Here is a 20,720-nt window from a genome sequence, read left to right as displayed (position 1 = left end):
ACGCACTCACTGATTCCTACGTCTACACACACATTCACTCATTCACCCATGCAATCACTCATACATACAGTCACTCATTATTACAACACTATCATATGCACTCATACACCTATGCAGACACTCACACACTGCCACTCATCCATGGAGTTACTCACACACCTAGTCAGTCCTGTAAAGAATCAATCACACTTCCATTTCCTCATCTATACAGTTAAACACAGAACACCATACTTCAGTGACATCACTGATGACATCACTGATGACATCTCAAATGACATCACTGATGACATCTCAAATGACATCACTGATGACATCATGACACACCAATACCAGTTACTACATACGCACTCACTGATTCCTACGTCTACACACACATTCACTCATTCACCCATACAATCACTCATACATACAGTCACTCATTATTACAACACTATCATATGCACTCATACACCTAGTCAGTCCTGTGAAGAATCAATCACACTTCGATTTCCTCATCTATACAGTTAAACACAGAACACCATACTTTTCACACATATACTAACACATACTTACTCTCTTATACAATCACTGATACAAGTACACATTGATATGCACAGAGTCACACACCTCCCAGCCAGCCACACACACACTCAGTCTTCCATACCTCCACTCATTCTTCAATATGTAAAACATATTTAAACTTTACAAAAACACACAGACACTAGATGATGTCATTTGAGATGTCATCAGTGATGTCATCAGTGATGTCATTTGAGATGTCATCAGTGATGTCATCAGTGATGTCACTGACCATGTCATGAATGATGTAATATGTGACATCATCAGCAGTGGATTGCGGGTGCGCGATATATAGTTAGTGCAACTAACTATATATGGAATTTCATTGGTTTTATGTCAATAAAATGTCCAGCTAACTATATATGGTCTCTAACCTATGGTTTTTTCAGTGAATATATATATATATATATATGTAGATATATCTATATATAATAGTGAAACCAACAAAGGTTCAAGTAATGTTATAGTTCCTGAAAAAAAAAGTTTAAAGTGACCTTATAGTTAGGCTCAAATTTTACATGCACAAAACCAGTGAAATTCAACATTTATAGTTACCTCAGCTAATTATAGCTTATGCCCCCGCAATGCACTGCTTATGACCTTATTAATTACATCACTCATGACATATCAAATGACATCACTGACGGCATCTCTAATGACATAATCTAATGCATCACTCACATGCCCACACAACCTCTTACACACCCACTCAAACACCCACTTACTCATTCACTAAGCCACTCACAAACCCACTCACTCACACATACAGTTATTCCCTTACCCAATCACCCGCTCACACGGCCACTCACTCACCCAAAATCACTTACACCCCCACTCACTCACCGATACAGCCTCTTAATAGACTACTCACTCACCTATACAACCACTCATGCACCCACTCACACAACCACTTATCTATCCCTTCAGACATCCATAGAAGCACTCACACAATCACTCCCCTCACCCATACAGCTACTCACACAGACACTCACTCTCCAAAACGCCCACTCACACACTCAGTTAACCAATCACCCACTCAAACAGCCACTCACCATACAGCCACTTAGACACCCAGTCACTCATCCATACAGCCAGTCACAGAGGGACTCACTCACCCATAGAGCTGATAGAGCGCGGGCTCACCTGCTCGTTTTACCATACTCACCTGGGCCCATAAACACATACACACTTTGAACAGGTAAAGCTATGCTAATCAGAATTTTAATTAACCATTTAGGACCTAGACCAATCCTTATCAATCCTTATCACTGGTACCTAGAGTCCTAAAGGATCAAGGGTGTTAGCATAATAGGTAGGAAATAAACATTTGCACTCATAAAATAACCACAGAATTTGGAAAGATTTAAACACTTTATCTATGTAAATTCTTAAATCTCAGAGTCCTTACCAATTCATATAAAGCGTGTTCAATTAGGAGAAGTATAATCAAAGCATGAAGATGTGAAAATATTATGAGACTTTCTTTAAGCATTGAAACATAAGAAGGATAAGAAAAGGGAAACAATATAATGATATACCCACATTAATTTATATTTACCTACAATGGTGTGAAGACCAACCCTGGCCACGAGCTGGGATAAAGGACAGGACCCCCGATAGTTCAGATGCCAACAGGATAGAACAGGTGTAGATCAGAATCAGGATAAGTAGGGTCCAAATTGGATAAAGACAGGACCACCGCAGGTCAGGACCGGCACCCACAGCTAATGTGCAACGCCAGCAATACACCCCTCTCTGCAGCTAACAGTCAGACCCCAATTGGGTTATCGATCTCCTTCCCAGAACCCTGATTGGGTAATCAAACTCCTTCCCAGAACCCTGATTGGTTTATCGATTCTTTTGACAGAGTGCTCTGCCAGCACCTCTGCTCTTGATCGCCTATTGAGTGCGTTGGGTCAGTGACAGGTCAGCTATTCGGACAAGTCGGACAATCTAACTAGCTAAGCCTACCTTAGATATACCATTTTCCAGGGCAGGGTACCACCCCCCAATGTTGCACGTTTGTGTATTCCCTCAATTTGATTGGTCAAAAGACGAGGAGTGGTCATCACACCATACCAGTAATGAGGTCATTTGATTCAATAATGCAAATTATATTCTCGCCCATAACTTTATTTTCCAATGCATTTTTATTCCACCCAACAAAGGATGTTTCAATAACAAAGACATTGTGTTGTATCTTACTTCCTGTGGTATTTCCCTCACCCCATGTTCCCCCCTCCCATCCCACAGTACTTGGTACACCCCATGTGTCAGCCGGCGCTCGCTATGGAATGTTGACATAGCGGCGCTGCTCCTGGTTGACAGCTGACGACATTCTTGATGATAACTGAACCAATAAATATCTTACCTTCAAATCACGACGTTGTCTCATTTACAACAATTCTTGGCGACGAGGTAAAGGAAGACTGTGCCAGGGACAGTGGATGTCGTCTCCCTGGGCTGAATTCACGGCTGTCGACAAAGAAAGAAGTGAAAGTAATCGTTTTGGAGTCAATGAAGTGACGTGACAGAAGCGGTGGAAAACTTATCGTTTGTGGAAGTGACAAACAAATAGACTCCAGTAAGAGCAATCCACCGTAGTGATTCTGAATCTATCCTCGCGTATGGGCATAGAGTAACTGTCGAGGTGGTCAGGAAATATATTCGGGTGTCGTGTCGGGCATCTCGCTTCCGACCAGCCTACACGCTTTGATGGGAATTGCAGCCAGGCTCAAGGGATCAGCGCGCTCTTACTAAATTCGTGTGTCTGACCGGGCACAGGGGGCGCAGAGGTGAAGAGCGCGAAGGATAAGACGGCGCTCGTGAGGTGATCGCTGGAAGGGCAGGCGGCAGCAGGGCGAAAGAAAAGGAAACAGGCTGCGCACCGCTCGTCTTTTGAACTCAGCCAGTGTACTCGGAGCTTGCGGCGCGTTTGTGGAATAAAGAACTGCAGGTGCCTCGGCACGAGGCAGCGTGCATTTCAGTCACGTCTCCTTGCATCTAGCGTTCACGAACCACTGACTATCGCCCGCTCGTTCTAACTGTAGATCACGAGTAAATGCAATCCCACCTTGAGGAGAAACACAAAGTCCAACGTGTTTTCACCGCAACACCTCCTCTCGTTTTCCGACTTGACTGGAAGTGATTTCTGTGAGGGGAATTTGATTCAACAGGAAGTTCCCGCCTGTTGGGGGTGTTGGCGCTCTCATTGGGTTTTGAGACGAAGTCGGTGGAAGTAAAAAGGGGACTTGCCATACCCCTTGTTTTGCTGTTGTCCTTTGAGACTCTGAACGTTACTATTGGTGGGCTGAAGTGGGGATAACTTGAAGTATATTTAAAGTAGAAGATCTGCCTTGTAGGTTATTTACTATTCTGTTTCAGCAATTTAAAGGTCTATTCTAGGAGTCTGGAAATTGTATGGCAATGGCTGGTGCAGGTATGAGTCAGCCTCCACCCTTCCTTAATGAGTTGGGGGAACCTGTCATACCCTGGAGGAGGTGGGAAGGTATTTTCAAATCATATTTGATTGCCATAGGAGGTAGCAATTACACCAATATACGCAAACAGCATATACTTCTCCACAATTTGGGTACACATGGGAGGAAGATCTATGAAGACATAACAGGGAGGTTAGTGGAGGACGATCAAGAAGAAGTGGAGGAAGGTGTAAATGTCTATGAAAGCACACTAAGAGAATTAGGGGCTCACTTCAAAGAGAAAATAAATGTGGTGATGGAAAGGCATAAGTTTTTTAAGAGGGTGCAGAAGAGGGAAGAGAAAGTGAGCAATTACATAGCAGTGTTGAGAGGTTTGTCAGCCACATGTGAATTTGGGCAACTCACAGACTCATTGATTAGAGACCAACTAGTGAGGTGCACCAATGACACCAAGACCCAAGAGGAATTACTCACCAAGAACCCCAATTTAGAGGAGGCTATTAACATAGCCAAGGGGCTAGAACATACCGCGAGGTGTATCAGGGAAATGAAATCACCTGAGGGGACAAACAAAGAGAGAACAGAAAGCAAGTCTAGCACAGAGGGAGAAACTGTCTGCAAAGTAGGGGACAAAAACAAAGAGGTGATTCGCAGTAAGTCTGGTCCTATGGTGTGTTTCAAATGTGGCAGTCCAAATCATTTGGCGAGTAACTGGAAGTGCCCCGCAAGAAATGTGCAGTGTAGAAAGTGCAACAGGTGGGGACATTATTCTAAAGTGTGCAAAACTCCTGGTAAAGCAGTGCATGTTATTGAGGAATCCACACAAGGGGAGGAAGGGGAGAGATCCTATATTTTCCAAGTTGGGGAAGAAAAGGAAGAGGAAGTTGACATGTATCCCAAATGTGATGTTTTATTGGATGGTGTGAAGTTTAACATGTATGCCGACTCATGCTCCCCCTACACCCTGGTGGATAAAAATGTATTTGAGGAAAAGTTTGCAGACCATCCCGTGAAATTGATGCAACCTGACATTAGTCCCAAGGGGTACAACGAAGGGAGGATCCCACTAGAGGGCATGGTGACGATGAGAATCTCCTTTAAGGATAGACATACAGTAGGGAAGGTATATGTATCTTCTAGAGGCTCAACTCTCTTGGGCTGGAAACACCAGAAACAGTTAGGTATTACACTGGACCCGAATAACAAAGAACAGGTGTTGTTAATTGACCCCATAGGCATAGCTGGAAATCTCACAGAAGAATTTAAGGAGGTGTTCAGTGACAGTTTGGGAGTTTTCAAGATTTACATGCACAAGATCATTCTTAAGGAGGGGGCTGAACCTGTAGTGCACAAGACCAGATCCATACCATTACGCATGAGAGAACCCCTCCAGCAGGAACTACAGAGACTGGTCAGTCAGGGGGTCATCATGGAGATAGAAAGGTCTGCCTGGTTGGCCCCGATTGTGATCACGGCAAAAGATGGGGGAAACAGTATAAGACTCTGTGTGGACCTGAGAGGCCTCAACGCGAACATCCTGGTGGACAGATTTCCCCTTCCCAGGATAGGCGAAATGCTGAGCACAATCAAGGGGGCAAAGTATTTCAGCGTGCTTGATCTGTCCTCAGCCTACTACCAAATCAAACTTCACCAGGATTCTCAGATACTCACGGCATTCACGACCCCGTTTGGAAATTTTAAGTTCTTGCGTATGCCATTTGGTCTGGCGTCAGCGGCCGCGGCCTTCCAAAGAGTCATGCAACATGTATTAAAGGACTGCAAGAACAATCTCTGTTTCCAAGATGACATACTAATCTACGGAAGTTGTGAGAGTGAACACAATGAGATGGCAAAGGAGGTGTTGAAAAAATTGAGAGAGGTAGGGTTTACCACCAAACCCTCTAAATGCAAGCTAGGAGTATGTTCTGTAGACTACTTAGGACACACCTTGTCGGAAGAAGGCATCAAGCCCAAGCTGGACCTAGTCAGAGCTGTGAGAGACGCCCCCACTCCCAAGAGCAAAGAGGACATTCTATTGTTTCCGGGACTAGCAGAATACATGGCCAAGTTCATTAGGGATTTTGCTATGGTGTCACAACCATTGAGAGACTTGATCAAAAAAGACAGTGTCTTCGATTGGGGTAAAGAGCAAGAGATGGCAATGAGAGACATAAAGAAGGCCATCATTGAGGCTCCATTTATAGGAAAATTTGACCCCAATGGTGAGACCATCATCTCGACGGATGCCAGCAACAGAGGTATAGGGGCCACCCTGGCACAAAGAGAGGGGAACAAAATCAACGTTGTGGCCTTTGCATCGAGAACCCTCACTGCATCGGAAAAAAATTACTCCCACCATAGAGAAAGAGGCGTTAGCGGTCTATTGGGCAATCTGCCACTACAAATTTTTCATCTGGGGAACTTCTTTTGAAGTACAGACCGATCATAAACCTTTGGTCTCATTGTTCACAAAGAAAGACATGGAAAGCATGACGCCCCGTATAGCAAAATGGGCGGTGGGACTGCAAGCCTACAACTTCAAAGTAACCTACATTCCCGGACAACAAAACAGGGTAGCTGATTTCCTGTCGAGAGCACCGGCAGAGGAAGAGGTGGAAGAGGAGTTGAGAGGCAACTCAATTCTGGAGTTGCGTCTAGCAGCGGTAGAAAAGAGTACTTGGGAAACTCAGATGGAACTAGATGATACACTGAAGAAGGTGAAGAGATATATACTCACGGGATGGCCGAAGAAGTGCAAGGACATGGAAATGGAGATCCAGCCATTTTGGAATGTGAGGGAAGACCTATCCATAGAAGGAGATTTTATACTGAAATCCGGGAAACTTGTCCCTCCAGAAGCATTAAGGAACCAAATAGTGGATCTGGCACACGAAGAACACTTAGGAAGAAGTCTGAGCAAAGCTAGACTTTGTACGGACTACTGGTTCCCAATGATGGACAGTGAAATGGAGGACAAAGTGCGTGATTGCTACGCATGCAGTCTAAGTGACAAGTCGAAGACCACAAGAAGAGCACCCTTGTCACCAGTGGAGGTACCCGAAGCTCCGTGGAACAAATTAGGCTTTGACATAGCCGGGCCGATCCATGGCAGAGGGCCCCAAGACTGGTACCTACTAGTCATGGTGGACTACTACTCTAGTTGGATAACATGCAAGATAGTTCACAACGTAAACACCAGGGAAATCATCGAGTTTATGAAAGAGGTGTTTTCAAGAGAAGGGGTGCCTGCCACACTTGTGACAGATAATGGCGTACAGTTAACCTCAGAAGAAATGAAGGAATTTCTCAAGGACTGCTCGATAGTACATGTTCGCACGCCCCTATACTGTCCCAAAGCAAACGGTAAGGTGGAGAGAGTAAACCGTATGGTGAAAGAGTGCATACAGTTAGCCAAGCAAGCGGGACAGAACATCGAAGAAGCGTTGAGAGACATGTTGTGGGCATACCATACCACGCCCAAGTCTACCACTGGGTGTACTGGCTCCCTGTTCGCCAAAGGGTGCACTTTAAAGCAATGTGTACCACACACAAGCTCTACTACGGTTCCGGCCCAGCGATCCTCAGCAACATGATTACACCCTATACAGCAACCAGAGTGCTACGATCGCAAAACGAGAATCGAGTCCACATTCCCAGATTCAAAAAAATCCGCACGGGAGGCCGTCAATTCTCCGTTCAGGCGGCCAAGGGCTGGAACGCACTCCCTCTGGCCCTCAGATTGGAATCCAACTACCTTGCGTTCCGCAAGAAACTTAAGACCCATTTGTTTCCCAAGTAACTCCCCTCGACTGCCGCCCGTCTCAATAGGTTCAAGCTACATAGCGCGGGGATACCCTTGGGTCACCAGGCGCTGTAGAAATCGCTAAAATAAAAAAAAATAAATAAATACGCCCTTCGAGTTACTGAGGGGGAGGAAAGCTGGCACCAAACTCACACCCAGTTGGATGGGAAGAAGACAAATAGAGGAGGCCAACCCCCAGGAGATCAAGAGGAGGATTGAAGCCAATCAACGCAAATACAAGGAGTGGTACGACAAGAAGTGGGGAGTTAAGGAGAGAGAATTCCAGCAAGGACAAAGAGTCTATGTGAAGAAACCAGAGAGACTGAGAATGGGAGGGGACAAGTTTTATGCTCCCAGTACTATCAAGATACGAAACAAGAATTCCGCGGTCATGGAGGATGGTAGACTGTGGAGCCATGACAGGGTGGTGCCTGCTGGAGGGGAAGTATCCAGGTCTCACACGACAAGGTCTGAGGGTGGAGACATCAGCGGGGATACTAGACTAGACAGGAGGAGTGGGAGACCTAGGAACGCCCCCCAGTGGCATAAACATTTCCAAATGAGATGGATTCCTCAGGGCGAGCCCTGTTAGCCTAGCAGGTTCCCCGAGGCGGTCCTATAGCCTGGACAGGGAGGACTCAGCTTCTTCTTCTATCCCTTGTGAGGGCTGTATACCTTCCCGGCCTGCATCTTTTGTTTCCTTACCTTTATCTGTTTCTATAGGGAGGATGATGTGTTGTATCTTACTTCCTGTGGTATTTCCCTCACCCCATGTTCCCCCCTCCCATCCCACAGTACTTGGTACACCCCATGTGTCAGCCGGCGCTCGCTATGGAATGTTGACATAGCGGCGCGGCTCCTGGTTGACAGCTGACGACATTCTTGATGATAACTGAACCAATAAATATCTTACCTTCAAATCACGATGTTGTCTCATTTACAACACATTGTATAACTGTAGGTACATGCGAGCTTCCTTTGAGAGGTCGAAGGGTGAGTTTCTCACGAAAGTCTGTTGCTGGCATTAATTCAATGTCATGGCTTGTGGACTCGGAGATTTTCTACACATGCACAGTTACGGGACCCAAGATTGAGCAACATTGTACTTGATTGGTCCAAACATGGGCTAATAGCAAAGTCAAAAAGAATAGTTTTAGAACAAAGAATAAATGAATGCACTGTATACCACTTATCTCTACTCTATTCCCATTACTTGATTTTAACTACAGCATTAGAAATTAAGCAGAACGAACAATTTAGTAAAAGTAGCAATGTAAGCGTTAGCACGTGAAAACATAGAGCAGCCATCTTCAGTTCTAGTGCGCAGAAGCAAAGTTTTCCCACCAAGCAAAGAATATGTCACGTCACATTAGTGTGACACACGCATGCGCAGAAAATTTTGGCGTTGCGACGGCAATTTTAAGACACTCGAGTTATGGTTAGTGGAAAGCACATTGAAAAGCTTCCCCTAGATACTAGAAATGCCGTGTGGTGAACTGTTAGTAAGACGAAACATGTTTATTAGAGTATTATATATTATTTCGAGAGCGTTGAATCCAAGCAAGTCTCTTTACAAGTGAAACCTTGCTCCATCAGAGCTACTGACACACCCACGTATTCACCCATACAGCTACTCACACACCCACTTATTCACTCATACAGCACTCGGACACCCACCCATACACCCATACAACCACTCACACAGCCACTCCCACAACAGATGCAGACAGTCACACAACCACTCACTGTCATCTTATCCCAGCAGCATTGCATTACTACTATTATTGTATTTGAGGTTGTTATGTTTTTGCTCTGCTATTCACATGCTGCAGAACACTTCAAATTTAGTTCTTGGTGTATTTAGCTAAAGCTGTTTTGGATGCAAACTTGACTACCATAACATCGGTGTACCACCACTACATCAGTCCCCCTATGTAGTAGGATCAGTCCACTGCAGACATTGCGTAGAGGTGAGCATTACATCAAAGGTCACTTCATCTTATACAATTATTCTGCAGAGTCAAATTAGATTTAAATCCTCGTGGCATTTCCACCTTAATTGGAGAAATCTATGGCCCAACTTTTTCCCTAGTCAACAAGTGGCGAATGAGCCATTATATTCAGCAAGACAAACCAAAAGCAAGCATGAAGAGATTAGAAAGAGAACTTGTTGGCTCATTCTTTTCTACAATTGTTCAAGTTGGTGTTTTTTTCATTCAACAGGGATAGCCTCTGATCCTGTTTTTTCTTATTCTTAAAATCTACTTATGTGCAATGTAGATGCACCTACTTGTAAGACTGATGAAATGATCAAGTGTCCCATTACCACTCCCTCATTGTTACATAATGCAGAGCCCATTTTCAGATGGATTTTCAGTGCTGCTAGACACTGACCAGGTTGTGAGGAGTTCGCCTGGGCCACTCCCCCTCAGATTAGCGCACACATACAAACATACAGATGGGTATGTTAAATGCCTTTATTGCACACCAAGTTAGTACAGAACAAGTGTAAGTGTAGCAGAATAGTTACTAAAATCTAAACTATATATCTAAGAGGAAATACAGAGAAAATAGAAAGAATGAAGAACATGAACATTATGTTAGTTCATAATATTTTTCCTACAGAGTGTAGCCCTAACAGCTAGAAGCTGCCTCAGCCATAACAAAAAAAGTAGATCAACGAGGACTGGCAAGCTACTAATAGGAAAAGATTAATGTTATTGATGGTTAGGAAATAACTATCTCTTGCCCAACAATAGAATACAAGATTTTTTTTATTGATCAACTCACCATCTTCACACTTCCCAAAGCAAACAGCATAGGAGCAACAATGAACATGGATCTCCCTACGGAGAAGCATGCAGAGCCGCTTTGCGTGTCATACAACTTGATATAAAGGCGCTCTACCTTTTACTCTCAGCTTTTCCAGGAAGGCTTTGGTCTTGTGTCTGTGTGAATTGAGAACTTGGAGTGTTTAACTAAAGCTATATTTGGATGCAGGCTTGACTACCATAACACTGGTGTACCACCACAACATCAACCCACCTATATGGGAGGATCAGCCCCCTGCAGAGAATGCATACAGGTGAGTACCACATCAAGGGTCACTTCATCTTATAGAATAACAATTATCTTTGCTCCTGGCTTGACAACCCTTATGCCAGCGTACCAACACTACATCGACCCCGCTGCATCAGAGGATCATTACTTTGCAAACATTACTGAGAAATGATCACTGCACTGAAGGTCAATGCATGAAAAGCAACTTCAAAGCAACAGGGAACTAGGTAAAATATATGTGTTTAAGTTGCAGAGTGTTTATCCAATTGTTGCATGTGGGAAGGAGCCATGTTGCCTCTCCTCTCCTTCTACAATGGTAATATCCAAGATATTTCACTGCATAAAGAGGTTAAATCAGGGAGAATGAATCATGATAAGGGTGTTTGGAACGGGTGGTCCAAGGTATTTTCTTCCGAAGAGATTCTAGAATGGAATCTGAGTGGGATTTAACAATGCTTTATGAAATTCGTAACACTGCACTGTGGTGGTAGCACGGGACTTGACCTTTGACTATAGTAATAGATGTGTCAATCTGTGCTTGATAGTATACTTGTTCAACTATTATGTTGTTAGGCCATTGTAATATTAACTGGAATTTAATAAATGTATTTATTTATGGAAAATGCGTTTTTCTTTGCTTATAACTTTGTTGCCATTTGATTAATCTGCATAAAACTTATCAAACCCTGGTAGACGTGACTAGTTTCGTACTGACTGGTGCAGCGGAAACAGTTTTGGTAATGGTTAAAATGTTGTATTTACTGTTTTAGCTCTCAAGGGAAGTTTTGCTCTCCACTACCATACTACAAGAATCAAAACATTTGTCATAATATTCAGAAGGTGGCCAGAAGCCACACCCCTTCCCCCCACCGAAAAGACACACCCCTAAACTGCTTGAGAGTTGCCCTGTAATATAAAATACTCCAGGAGCATATGTACACGCCCCTATTGCCACGGGAATGTCGCTTTCTGTGCCGTTCCCATGGTGTTAGGGGCCTTGCCTTATGTACAAGTCAGCGTTAAGCCACTTAATGTACATAAGGCATCTTTTCATGCTATGTTTAGTGTGAAAGGGGTGTGCAGTAGGTGTTGTGTGGTGGGCGCTCCACAGCAACACCCACTGTATTTGACAATGCCCCCTATGTACAAGGGTGGCGTACATAGGAGGCAACTCAAAAATTAAGACCAGGAAAATACTGGTCTTATGTTGGCAAAATGAGGAAAAATGCTTTATTTCTCCTCGATTTTTTGCTTTTTCCATGTGTGCTGCCTTGCGCAGCACTCATTGAAAAAGCAAAATGCCATGATTTGTTTATGTACAGAAAGGTGCCCCTTAAACAAACTTTTAAAAAAAAATCCATTTTGTAACTTTCATGTGTGCTGCATGAAGCCCATGAAAGTTACAAAATGGCATTTTAGGATTGTTTATGTGCAGGAAGGGACACCTTCCTACACATAACCACTCCTCCCCTGCACACAGCCCTCTTTGTACTCTGGTGCAATGGTGCCTGCGCTGGTGCTAAGTTGTTAAACTTAGCGCCAATCGAAGGGGGAAACGCAAGGCTGCACAACATTCTTGTAAAAATGGTGCAGCCTTGCGTTTCTGAAGTAGCGGAGCGTGTCGTTAAGCCCAGGTGGCTAACGACACTCTCCGCCACTCCATTGTACATATCCCCCCCAGTTTTTGGATGAAGTGCTAAAACCACAAGAAAATCAACAGCATCATTTTCCCTGTCAAAAGAAAAGTATGGCTGAGGAAATTCTAGGGCAAAAGTACAAGCCCCTATCACCACCACAACATCACTTTTACAGATGTTGTGGTGGCGATAGGGGCTGCGCATTCTGTACAAGGCAGCGTTAAGCCACTTAACGTGGCTTAATGCTGCCTTGTACATAAGGCACCCTGGGGCGTGCAGTGGGTGTTGTGGTGGGCATTCCACTGCACCCAGGGTACTTTAATGGGGAGCACATTTGCCCCCAGTGTAGCCTGCCTCTACATGGCTAACTTCGAAAGACAGCACATTGACCCAGAAACCAACCCTTACCATAAGAACATCAAACTATGAAAGAGGTTCATAGACGAAATCCTGGTTTTCTGGGAAGGCGACCAGGAATCGTACAAAGTATTTTTTAACTGGATCAATGCCCTTAACCCATACCTACATTTCACCATATCAGCATCCAATACCCATATTTCATTTCTGTAAAAAAAGCATTGAAACGTCACTGGCAGATTCTCAATACTGGTGACATTAAATTTGAACAGCCAAGATTTGCTTTCAAAAGGTCCCAAAATCTGAAAGATATTTTGATACACACTAGACCCAAAACACAACAGACCAGAACACAGCCCACATTGTGGCAGCTTCCTCCAGTACAGGGGCACTTTCCGTGCGGGTCGTGTAGTGTATGTCCAATGACGACTACGTACAAGACAATCCAACTCAGTCCCTCCTTTTCCTGGGAATTAAGGAGTCATACCAACTGCAACACTGCCAAATGTATCTATCTGATACTGTGCCCATGCGGCCTTTACTATGTGGGCATGGCCACTCGCCCAGTTAAGGTACGCATGGCAGAACATCGCAGCAACTTTTGCTGCAAAAAGACCAATACCAAAATGAGCAAACACTTTGCAGAAGCTAATCATAGTGCTGACTCAATGAAATGGTTGGTACTGGAAGCGAATAATGCCTCAACCAAACAGAGCCTTTTCTATAAAGAACAGCGATGGATACATCGTTTATGCTCAGACAGTTCAGGACTCAACCAAGACATCCCCTGGAGCGCCCTGTAACACTATCTTTACACACGACCTACATACTGAGGATACTTGGTTCTGAACACTAGATGGGATATATGTTCAGAATACTAATCTGTCAAACCTCTAAGTAATGGTCGCCGTTACCTCACTCAGCGAACCATGATCTCCTTCTTGACATAGTAGTGTTACCTTGCCCTACCAGGCAACTAACTGGGGACACCACCATTCCACTATCCAGAAGGGCTCGCTCACCGCCCGTTATGACCAGAATCAGGGATGCTGCCCCTTATGTACAAGGGTGGCCTACATAGGAGGCAGCGCCAAAATTAAGACCAGGAAAACCCTGGTCTTAAATTGGCGAAACGAGGAGAAATGCATTATTTCTCCTTGTTTTTGCTATTTCCATGTGTACTGCCTTGTGCAGCACACATAGAAAAAGCTAAATGCCATGGCTTGTTTATGTACAGGAAGGTGTCCCTTCCTGTACATAAACCTTTTAAAAAAATGCATGAAGCAGCGCACATGAACGTAACAAAATTGCATTTTAGTATTGTTTATGTGCAGGAAAGGACACCTTCCTACGCATAACCAATCCTCCCCTGCACGCAGACCCCCTTGCATTCTGGTGCAAGGGTGCCTGCGTTGGTGCTAAGTTGTTAATCTTTGCGCCACCGCAAGGGAGATAGGTAGCATAACATATGGCTGTCATCTGATTTGTATCGAAAACAGACGGGGATATGTACTAGGAAGTGGCGGAGCGTGTCTTTAGCCTACTTGGCTTAACGACACGCTCCGCCACTTCTGAAAGGCAAGGCTGCTCATATTTACAAGAATGTGGTGCAGCTTTGCTTTCCCCAAATAGAGGCCAACATTTTTAAAGTTCACCTCAGTATACAAAGAAACAAATCCTGACTCTCTACAGTCTATTAGTTCCTGAAACAAATGAACCTGGTGAGAAGGAAGCGCATTAAAGTTAAGAAGTGCATGAAGGGGCCTGTGTCTAGTAAAGTATTACAAAAGGCGTTGGATGAGTCACAACAGAGAAAAGCACGAGGCCCAGGAGATGTGAGACTTTGGATCTGAAGAGATGAAAGATGTGCAGTTTGGGAACAAAGAATTCAATTTGACGTATGGGATTAAAAGATCAACATGGAATGTAATAAAAGATCACGCTGCATTTTAATGCTAGAATGACCTTGAAGTCCCCGCTTGTCTTGAAGTGAAGTTTGTTTGGCGGTTATGCAAGCTTTCATCTCGCATAATACTACAGTCAGGGGGCACAACCCAGGCCCCTGCAGACACCCTGTGATGCAGGAGTTCCCCAACCCTTCAAGGGGCCCCCACATCGTCAAGGGGCCACATTCAGCACAAGAGCAATGAATATCTTTGAAATACAGTAAACTTAGGGGCCCATCTTCATCTTCTGCAGAGTGACCCATCACTTTGTAGTCAATCAGAGTACAATAAGATTGCGGGGCCCGATTTCTGTACGTCCTTTTTTAATGTCGATTTTCACTGTGAAAAACGTTCATTAAAATAGAATATCAGTGGCATGTTATGTAAAGGTCCCCTCCTGAAATTCCATGAAGGTTCAGTTGGTGAATTACATTATAATTAAAATATACCATGAAGATTGCTTGGTGTACATCAAATTGTTTAGCATTATGATATTGATAAAGTCAAGAAGAATTCTTAGTACCATAGTTCGAAGTCTAAGGGGTCTATTACGATGGCGGGCGGACAAAGTCCGCCCGCCATCGCATCGTGAAATGGGACCGCCCGCTATGTGTGCAGTGGTCCCGCATACACAATTAGGATGCGTCCGCCACACTGGCAGGCGCATAATGCATTTTTTACATTGCGGCGGGCGGTGCTGTCAGCAGCACCCGCAGCGATGCAAAAAAGGCATTTCTGTATTTGCATGCACAATGTGGCAGGCACCGCGCGATGCATGCCATGTTGTGCATGCAAAGGCAGGGTGATACCATAGGTACCCCCCATGTGCACCCCCCACCCCCCAAACATCCTGGGGGCCCGCAACGGGCCCCCAACTGCGCACACCGCACGCCTTTCCATGGTGGCAACGCCGCCACATAAAGGCTGCTTTCCGCCTGTATAGTAATATGGATAGTGGTGTCTTGCAGACACCGCTACCATATTCAAACCTTTTTTCACCCAATCGACTCGCCGACTGGGCAGAAAAGCACTGGACGGTCTTCCCGTCCACCAGAGTACCCCCCGCCATCATAATATGACGGGGGGAAATGGGAGGCGGGCGGGAGATAATGTCGGTGGCGATCCGCCCAACATTGTAACAGACTTTTTAATGTTGCACAAGTTTGCCAATGAAAATCTAACCATAAATACAATTGTGAGCACACAAGCAAATGAACTTTAAGATGAGTACTACTTGGATGTTTTAGTGGTACTCTTGGGGAAAAGATTATTTTAAAGTATAGTTCTGCCCTAAATTTTGGGATCTGAAGATTTTCAAAGGTATTTCTTTCCACCTTTGCAGAGTTCTATGGGAAACTTTGTAACTTTGGACAGATGGAACGTTTTTCCTTGGTCATTTATATGGAAATAGCATGACCTTTTCCAAAAATGTTCTCCCACATATTTGTATTTAATACTAGTAATATGTTTCTGCATAAAAGACAAAAAGTTACAGACATGCAGATGGTAATGGAATTTCGCAGGAATTAATTACCACAATTAATTAGCATTTCTTCTGCCTTGCCAAACTTAAGGTTCCCTCAACTACTTTAGAGGTGGTGAACAACTGATTACTCACCCGTGGAGGTACCACAGGCCCTTTCAGCAGCATATGAAGGCAGCGGTCTATCCACTACAGAGCTGCCCCTTTTTATGCATCATGAGATCCACCCTATTTAGGAGTGTCTTCTTTTTTTTTTTATTTGTTTATTATTTTTTAACATTATACATAGCCAATTGTCATAGTACAAACATAATTGAGCGATTCGTATTTCCAATCCGGACAAGAGGAGTAAACATCTACAGGAAATCAAGTTTGCGAAACTGTTCACACAGTGTACAAGTAACATTTTCCGGTGGTACGGACTTGGTGCCACCTGTTTAGCAGGTCCGAATACTATAATAAACATGTGTAAGAGCCTGTTTGGGCGCGTTTCCCTGGAGTCCGAAGGTATGCCTGACCCCATGGTGAGATATGGGCGCTCTGTAGTGTGATAGGTAATGAGTGCATTCCCTATTGATGAACACCGGCTATGGAACTGCCGATGAATAATGTAATGTTACCTTTAACCTTGGGGGGATGAACTGGGAAAGCTGTGAGGGGGGCGATTTAGGAGTGTCTTCTTATGATTATTTTCCTTGACAAGTCTGCCATGCGAGGCATAAAGGACCCAAACAGAAAACAAGCATGGCACCCAGGCTTAGGAGAAAATATCTTGCATTTCAGTATCTTTACTTTGCTCTTTTATAGTAACACACTACAGCTTTCAGAGTTTGTCTAGGTTTGCGTATGAAAAAGAAACAAGATTGTTGAGTTGGGTAAAAAACCTGGCCTCCTGATCTGCATTCTTTCTTGCTGCCACACCTGTTACAAAAAGATCTCCACAATGGGAGATGATACAATCCCCTTCTGGGGTACATATCATCCGGCATCTTCTTTTCGTTGGCATTGACGATTGCAAAGAAAAACTTCACAAAAGATGAACTGGCAAAAAATTGTGCTTACAAAAGATTCACAAAGACAAACTTACAAAAAATACTCTGCAAACATATTCTAGCTCAGTTTAGAGGTTGAATTATCTCTCTCTTTATCTTGCAATGAGGATAATATTTTACTGAGGTGAAGGTGAAATTAAGTGAGAAAACCTGGCAAACTTCGCAAAGTAAAATATTTCTGCCCAAAAAAAAAAGATATTGTGCATGCCTCCATCAAGAATTGCTTATTATACTGCAACGTTTGCATCATTAGAAGGGTTTGGAAGAGGTATAACAAGTGAGATTCATATAATTGCCTCTGTTTTTTTAGGACAGACATCAGAGTTGTGAGGCAGAGGAGCCCTTTTGTAGCACTGGTAGGAGTGATACATGCAGATTTTATTCCTCAACCTTAGGCCCCTACTATGCCTTCTTTTCTTGCATTTATAAAATAGCAGCAAGAAGAAAAAGGAAAGACTGTAATAACCAGAAACACTGGGACTAGAACTACTAATATGACATCACAATAGCATAACCAATAGGACGTTCTGTATCCAAATAATATTCTTGGTTGAGAGCAACAAAGCCTCTTTTCTTGCTGCTCTAAGTACTGCACATTTCATATTTATAAAACATGAGTGTATTTACTGTTTTATTTAATGCATAACTAATGAGAATTTTTCATATTTCATTGAACTGGTATATATTTACTGCGGGAAACATCACTTACAACGCAAGCATTACAACGCACTACCATTACATCGCAACCATTACAACGCAAACCATTACAACGCATTGCGCTGGGGGGCGCTCTAGGATAGGGAATATATTTAATTTACTATCCAACACCTTCCCTACTATCCACGGGGACTGGAGTTGGAATAGTAAATTAAATAATTCACTATCCAGCGCCTAAAAGCACTATGCGTTGTAATGGTATGCGATGTAAAAACCGCGTTGTAACAGCAGGCGTTGTAATAGCCTGCGTTGTAACGTCATAGATCCATTTACTGCCATTCCTTGCACACCTCCTCTGGTCAATATGTTCTTTCTTGCATGCTCCTCTTGTCGTGCTCTCTTCCTCTTGAGGGTCACGTCCTCTGCTTACTCCGCTCAAGTGCAAGGGAATTACCTTCACTGACTGCCTCCCGCTTCAGAACGCAGAATTTTTTACAGTTGTTTCTGGGCTCTGCGTATCCGCGCGGGCCCTTTGCCGGCTCAATGGTCGCGTGGGAAGTTGTTTTCACACCTTTGTCCATCCTCTGGCCCGCCTCCTTAAAAGGAGTTGCCTCCTTTTTACCTTCCCAGTACTTTTCACCCTTTATTTAACACGCCTTTATCCTTAAAGGAGCCTTTCTCTTTTTAGCTAAATCCAGCTATTTTAATTATATATTTTTTTTATGTAATAATATCATTATGGGTGCAGATGAAGTCAAAAAAAGGGGGGCACTGTTCCAGAGTGATTGATGCAAGAGGTCATACACTCACTCCAAAGAGGAGAGGAGGCAGGCGGAGTGAGACAAGGAAAATGCTAGGTCGCGGACTCAGTGAAAATGAGTGAGGGGAGATGTTAAGAAAACACAATTCTTGTCTCTTGTTGCCCTCACACACTCCGAAAGAGGTCATGCTTCATCATTGGGCAGTTGCTCCTTGTTGGGCCAGCGGTGCAATGCCCTACGGGTCCCCCGAAGGGCCACTTTGGCAGAGATCTTTTAGAGAACGGGCTGTTGGGTGCATGTGGGTGTGTGCATAGAGTCCTGAATATAGAGTGCTATCATGCGTGCAGTGAGGTTAAAACTGCCTAAGGGTATACATGAAGAAGTTTTAATGGGGAGGTACCCTTGGCAGAGTAAAACAACCCGAAGGTTCAGAGTTACCAACAAAGGCGTAATGTGCCCAGGGAACATATAAGATCGACATGTTTCACGCCTATGTCGGTCCAAAGGATCCTTGGCGTTTCATCAGGACCAAAATTCAAAGTGGTTGTGGTGTAGTGCACGAGAGTGAAGTTAATAATAGAGGGGTACCATTGGCCCTCTGGATGACCATAGGGGCCACTACCTTCAGAGAGATAAGTAGCAGCTGTGACTAGATAGTCAGATCAGCCCATTCGATCATGACCTAATGGAGCCCTAACAGCGCTCCATGAGCTATAGGCGTAGGGTGTCCGCACCTAGTAGGGGTTAGATTTGGGTGTCGGCTCAAGAGACCTGCCCTGTCCTGACGCCAGCTTCAAGTGCAGATGAGGAGGTTCAGAACTTCAAGGATAATTTCCAATCCTTTATAAAAGACTCAGTTCAACATGCAGTTTATTTTTCTTGGCTGGGTATTTCGAAAAATGTGGAGGCTTCGATGGTAAAAATGTTATCCAATTCTGTTGAGGCTCCCTCAAAAAAGGGTAAACATTTTGAATCTCAGGATATATTCTCTAAAACCATTTCCCTCAAGACCTGTCCCTTCACCCAAGAGATTTCAAATTCATGGATACTTCCTTCTAGACCTTTAGTCAATACCCACTTACATGATACCAATGAAGAGATGACGAATGTCTTTGATGACCAAGATGATCTTGGTAAGTCGTCTGATGTTTTGTTCATACATGAGTCTCTGGAGAAAGGCAAAATATTTTTCTTCCCATTAGGGTTGACACTTCTTAACTGGTATGCTCTGATCTAATGGACTATATGGGTGGACCCATTTTTGACCCTTCTTTGGTTCTATCCTAATTCTACAGAATGGTTATCATCAGATCATGTGTCAGATTATGTCTCCCCTTATTTAAGTCATCACCTAGAAAAAGATGCAAGAATAAATTACACTCGGAATGCCCACATCCTTCTCTTCCAAACAGTGTAAGAGTCACTCTGGTCACAGATCCTAATATGCTTTTGCTTTTTACCAAATTTAGTAAAGATTCAAAGAAAGGAGTGGACAGGACCTGATCTAACTGCCAGGATAGGAGTCCTGGACCTGGCTGGTCCCTTGACCGGAATTTTTCATTTAGTTGAGAAAGCTAGAGTGGAGGCGTACAAGTTGACCCAGATATTTTTTCTAATTGGGCCCAGAGAGTTATTTGCATGTTAGGTAATGCTAAAATAGTAATTTCTCAAGAACACAAAAGTCTTTCTTCCAAACAAGAGGGTCAACAAGCCAATTTTCCTTTGTGTGGGGATTCCTCTACCAAGGAAATGAGCAAATACATTTCCACCTTCGCCTCCATTGCCAAGGCTCATCTCTCTTTAAAAAAGATTTTTTCTTCTTGAGTTTTTGGCAGGGTCGGCAAAACAGGGAGTAGCTTTGCCAGCCACCACACCTCAAGGGAAAATGCCAATAATAGAGGCTCTTTCAGTCAAGGATCCCAACAAGATTATTACCAGTACTAAATGCTTCATTTCTACCCACGTTG

The sequence above is a fragment of the Lissotriton vulgaris genome, chromosome 11 (genome assembly GCF_964263255.1).
Source record: "Lissotriton vulgaris chromosome 11, aLisVul1.2, whole genome shotgun sequence".
Taxonomy (NCBI): domain Eukaryota; kingdom Metazoa; phylum Chordata; class Amphibia; order Caudata; family Salamandridae; genus Lissotriton; species Lissotriton vulgaris.
The sequence above is the reverse complement of the archived record's forward strand: the minus strand, read 5'-3'. Positions refer to the sequence as shown.